The sequence below is a fragment of the Dermacentor albipictus genome, chromosome 1 (genome assembly GCF_038994185.2).
Source record: "Dermacentor albipictus isolate Rhodes 1998 colony chromosome 1, USDA_Dalb.pri_finalv2, whole genome shotgun sequence".
Classification (NCBI taxonomy): domain Eukaryota; kingdom Metazoa; phylum Arthropoda; class Arachnida; order Ixodida; family Ixodidae; genus Dermacentor; species Dermacentor albipictus.
In genome coordinates, this window is record NC_091821.1 from 462342645 (window position 1) to 462348731 (window position 6087).

Genomic DNA, 6087 nt, shown 5'->3' on the forward strand with positions numbered 1-6087 from the left:
AGCAGTCTTTGTATCGTTGGAAAAACCTTCTGAGCTTTTTCATCCTTACTCTTGGAGACTTGGATTTATGTCGAAATCTGGTTCGAGAACTATGGTCGTCCGGCTAGATGCGGCAGATTCCCAGAGGACAACCGCACTGCTGGTTTCCACAATTTCCTCGATGTATGCGATCGTTGTGGCCTTGTCGATGTGCTTGTACCCCAGGCAGTAGTTTGTCAGCATCACTTCCGCTGTCCCTCCGTGCTGTCGAGCAATCCCCCTTGCTAAAAAACTTTCGCCGTCGAGCAGTAGACGGTGGTCACTCTCTGTGACAGCTTCTACGTCTTCGGGTGCCTCGGTGATAACGGAAATGGCAATGCTCGAGCGAGGCCGAAGGTTGACTTGACCTTCGGGCACACTCAGGCTATGATGACTACGAGCGCTCTGCGGCGGTATCGTTTAATCTTCGAATAGCGTTATCAACTTTGACTTCACGTCGATAATTGTGCCATGTTGGTTCAGGAAGTCCTTGCCGAGAAGACGTCCTGTGAACACTGTTGTCGGATAACAATGTAGGATGGTCCGTGGTAAGCCTCTTCATGAACGCTAATATTTGCCGTGCTGATTTCAGCCGGCGTTATTCGATGTCCTCCGCCTGTCTGCATTTCAGGGCCGTCTCATGCAGTTTTCGCTGTCTTCAACTTGGCGGCGAATAATCCACTGATGACGGAGGTGTCGCCTCAAATGTCTCCAAGTGCGGTGACTTCGTGGCCATCGAGAAGTAACTAGAGATCGGTGGTTCTTCGTCATCCTTTGCAATTAGATTTCGATCTTGGTGGCGGATTACGGCTGGGTCGCGTTGACTTGTGGCTGGTACGTTGCGTCGTTAGGTCTACTTTTGTCGGCGCATTCTGTTCTTCCAGTCTTCGTCGGGATGGCGCCGTGTAGTTGCTACGTTGTTGAGCTAGAGTTTGAAGTGTCCTCGGCGGAGGGTTTTCAGCATTTTGACATTTTGATGTCTAGAAACCGCTCCTCCATCGGTGGCTGCCTTAATTTTGGGGATCAGGGCTGACGGACTGGCCCCGGTCTGGGCCGGGGTGTGGTCACTGCTGTGGCGAGGGGTAGTGGCCTGGTGTTCGTCGAGAGCTCCACTGAGTGGCGGCGAGGTAGTCGGCGATATTGCGAGGGCGTTCACCGTGCTGCGGGCGCGGAGCCGTCACAGCCAACCCTTGTAGTTCCATTTCGCGGTATGGGCACCGGCGGTAGATGTGGCCCACTTCTCCGCAATGATAGCACAGCGGACGATTGTAGGGGGCGCGTCGAACGTCGGTGTTCCTTGATATCAACAAGGGACTAAGGCAAGGGTGCCCTTTGTCCCCACTGTTGTTTATGATGTCCATATTGAGGATGGAGAGGGCACTAGAAGGAAGTAATATCGGGTTTAATCTCTCATACAAACATCCGGGTGCAGTAGTAGAGCAGCAGCTTACAAGCTTATTTTATCCGGACGACATTGTGCTGTTAGCTAAAAACCAAAGTGATTTACAATGTCTGGCTAATGTATGGGGACAGAAGGCGAGAATATAGGTTTGAAATTTGGCGTTAGAAAATCAGGTGCTATGGTATTCAATGAAAAGTATGAGCGGACAGTGCCACTACAGGGGCCAGGAAATACCTCAAGTAAAAGACTATAAATACCTCGGTATATGGATAAACGAAGGCAATAGTTATATGGAAACAGAGGAAGAAACAATACCAGTAAAGGGGCAGAGAAATGCAGCCATAATGAAAAAGAGAGCGCTATGGGGATACAACATGTACGAGGGTGTTCCGGAGTATGTGGGAAGGTGTAATGGTTCGAGGACTTAATTTTGGAAATGCAGCTGTTTGCTTGAAATCAGGGGTACGATGAGGACTCGATGGCAACGAAGGCACAGTGGGACGCCTCGCATCGGGCGCTCACGGGATGACTGCAAATGAATCTGTGCAGGGATTGATATGGGCTGGACAAGTTTTGAAGTCAGGGAAGCTCAAAGTAAAATTTATTGTGAAGAACGGCTGAGGAATATGGAAGAAAGTAAATGGGCCGGGAGAGTGGTGATGTATTTGTACAGGAAAAACATTGATTCGCAGTGGAGCAAAAGAACTAGGAAGCTTACCAGCAAGTATCCGGCCTGTAAGGTGAGCGACACAGGAACAAAGAACGTCAAGCGGAAAGCCAGACAGACATACAACGAACTTTATTTGATCCTGAGGAGCTACTGTAAGGAACCCCTACCGGGAGGCCCTTGTAGCCGCTGGCCACGCCCACGTAGAGGACAGAATGCCGTGACGCTCCGCCCTTTCCTGGGCGCTCTGGATAGCCTGGGCTTGTTTTCGGAGTACCGTGCTTCTGATGGCCTCCTTCCGTTCGGCTTCGCTGGAGTGCAGGTCATTGGGCAACGCGTTACATCACCAGAGTATGTGAGCCATAGACCAAACGGTTTGACTGCAGTCGGGACAACTAGGGTCCACATGCGACTGTATCCTACTGAGGAACCCCGCGACAGGAAAGATCCTGTCTGCAACATTCTTAGAGTAGCTGACTCACCTATACTCTGCTTCGGGTGAGGATAAGGATAAACTCTGCTGTGATGTTTGTAATGTTTAGTCATTTCATTAAATGTGAGAAGTGAATCCTTCTGCTGAGTTCCTTGCTGCGCCTCTGGAGCCTCCACACCGTCGCGGCGCGTGAATTCTCGCGCATGGTTGTGGGCCAGCTCGTTGAGGTTTGGGAAGCCCTCTAGAACGGTCGTCCCCATGTGTGCGGGTAACCACGTGATACAACGAGAACCGGGGCAAGCCCTTTTCCCTAGAATAGAGGTCGCTTCTCGAGCGAGGCTACCCAATTCCAAAGCTCGGATTGCATCTCTCGAGTCGGTGTAAATGTAGGAACGCTCTGGGTCACGCAAGGCCCGCGCAATCTCAATTTACTTTGCTATACTCGAGGTGGCCGCTCTTACCCACGCAGAGGAACGAAGCACCTGCCAACATTGTCCTGTTTCCGTACTGCGCCACATTGACAAGACTGCGGAGTCACTGTCACCGCCAACTTTCTTCAAGATGGCTCGTGCACAGACTTTACGTCTACCCTCGTTATGCTGTGGATGTACGTTTCGTGGAAAGGAACTGACGAGGTAGGTCGCCTTCGTTTTCGGCGTCAGTGTTATGCGCCGGTCCTCCATTATCCTACGAGCCATGCGAACCTCGTCAAGAATTCGCCTGCCAGCCTTGGTCAGCCAGCTATGATGACATAGCCAGCTATGATCTCGCCTGTGTTATCGTGCATCCCGAGTTGATCTAGCCTGTAGGATCTCGTGGCGATGAACAAGCCTAGCACTCTCTTGATGCTCTTGTGAATGACGGAATTACACTTGGTGTTTTCCGTTTTGGTCCATACTAGAGCTGAAGACACATAGTTAATATGGCTCATGAGAAACGCGTGGTACATCCGAAGCTGGTTGTATTTACCTAACCACTTCTTTGAGTTGGACACCCTAGCGATTAACCACAACATATTCTCCGCCTTGGCTGTAACGTGGGTAATTGTTCTGGCATTACAGCATTACAGATCTTAACTGAGTCGACTCTAGGAATTTTCTACCCATTATTCGCGTACATTACCATGGGTAGCTGGTTGAGGGGTGTCAGACCCCTAAAACCCTGCCTTGCGGATCTGTACAAGAACAGCTCCGGCTTACTCGTAGGCAGCTTGAGACCCGTGTTATCGAGGTAAGCCTCAGTCTCGTCCAAGGCCGCCTGCAGTGCTCACTCCATGTCGCCTAGGGAGCCCCCTCGGCACCAGATCGTGATGTTATCTGCGTGGAGTGTGTGAACTATACTCCGGAGGCCGCCCAGCCTGTCTGAAGGACCCTTTATGACTATATTGAAGAGCAGTGGTAAGATGACTGATCCTTGGGGGGAAGGCCGAGCCCCCAATCCGTACACGCTCTACCGAATCTGCCCCACATGAAGAGTAGTGGTCCTATTCATGAGAAAAGAGTGACAAAGGCCTTGTATTCGAGTCCGAGGCCTATCCCGAGAGTTGGCCTGCGGGTCGTATAGCTTGAACACTGTGTCTAACGCCTTAGTGAGATCAAGGGCGAGAATCCCTTTCAGGTCCAGGGCCCCGCTATCAAGGATTTGCTTCTTCAGCATTAGCATAACCTCCTGCGTCGATAGGCCGGGCCGAATACCAGCCATATTATGTGAGAAGAGATCCCAGCGCTCGGTGTACCCGGAAACCCTGTTCCAAATCACGTGCTACGCTGCCTTGCCTATACACTAGGTTAGTTATGTTGTTCTCACGTTCTCCAAATAAGGGGTTTTCCAGGTTTAGGGATGATTATCACCGTAGCCACCCTCCACCCGTAGGGCGCCTATCCTGTCTCCCATACCCTGTTGACCTCCTTGGTAAATAGTTCCACTGCCTTATAGTCCAGGTTTCGTAATAGCCTGTTTGAAACCGTATCCGCACCCGAAGCCGATCTGTTGTTTAAATTGTAGAGCACCCCCTGATATCCGATTCTGTGAAAAGCGCGTCCAGCTCCTTCACCGTTTTAAGACGGCAAGCTGGGTGAGTTGGCGATTGGTGTACTTCCTCTCGTCCTTCGTCCGGGTTGCGCTGCCCAGCCATAGGAACATATCCTTCACCGTCGCGCACTCGATCTGCGGATAATGCTCGTCCTGCGTCGGCTCTATGTGGAGGTATGTATTCGCGACCGCATTCAAAAGCAACTGTTCAGTAGCTCCCTCCTGTTTGTGTCTGTGTAAGACATTACAAGTATTTGCCTTTGATTCCACGTGGTCTACGTGTCAACCAGCAGGTGCATGAGGAGGTTCCACTTCCTTTCTGAGCACATGGACCCATCTTCTGTCGCGCATACCTCGGCCCATTGTAGCCTATTGAGCTCCGCTCAATATCTCTCGAATATCTCTCCTCCGTGAGTGAGTCGATAGCCTCCATAAACACGGAAAATGTGCTCGTTCGCCCCTTCCTAAGTAACCTGAACTGCTCCCAGTCCATGACTCGAAATACCGTGGCCGGTCGGGCGTTCGCCCTTAATGTTACCGCCGCTGTAAAGTGGTCAGTGTGCAGGTTCTCCTGCTTATTGGCCCACGTGACGTTACCTACGTTCCTTACACATGCCAAATCAGGTGTTGTGTCTCGCGCAACTGACGTGCCCAGCCTATTGGGGAACCTTGAGTCCGTGATTACCGTAGATGCGAGATTATCCATGATCCTCGCCAGGTTCTCTCCTTTTACAGTCCGTCTGACGTAGCCCCATGCACTATGAGGGGCGGTATAGTCCGCGGAAACTATCAGGGGAAAGTGATTGGCTATCGACGTCGCCTTCCTAAGCAGGGAGTTAAACGTCTGCCTCTGGTCCGATGGCGAGGTACAGACATTGAGCACAAAGGCGCTCAGCTTAAGCCATACGTGATGTATACCTCCAAAGAAATGGCCTCCATCTTGTCCCGTCCAGATTAATTTGGATGCTCAATATAGGCTAATTTTTTTCTGATCACCGTGACTAGTTCTCTGCCTCCTGACCGACACAGTGTTGAAGCTAGAGATGGTAGGGACGTAACATAGTGTCTCCTGTAATGACAAACCTGCGGGTTTTCCACCTCTTTCGCCAAAAATTGCCGTGGCGGAGCCTCGCACTTTGAAAAATAGCGCAGTTCCACTGTCAGATTACCAGCTCTTTCTCATCGCCCGCGATGATTGTAGATTACCATGCCTTGCAGCAACCTCGCAGTTATTCACTTCCTTGCTTTGCGCTCGGACGTTGGCTTTGGCCCTAATCGCCGCCTTTTCTTCTCGTACTGTTACTTTTTGGACCAAAAGCATTAAGCTTTCCTGATTTTCTCTAGTTATCCGGAGTAGTTCCTCCAACAACTTTATTTGCTGAGCCTTTCCCTCAGACGTTGCCGAGTCGCTCTCGTCGGTAGCAAGGGGGTGCTTACGCTTTGCTTTAGTGAGTCCTACACGTCGTCATTTGCTTCTATCTTACTGGGCTTGGGTTTTCCTTTGGCAGCTTTGCGTCGGCGTACCTCCTCTCTGAG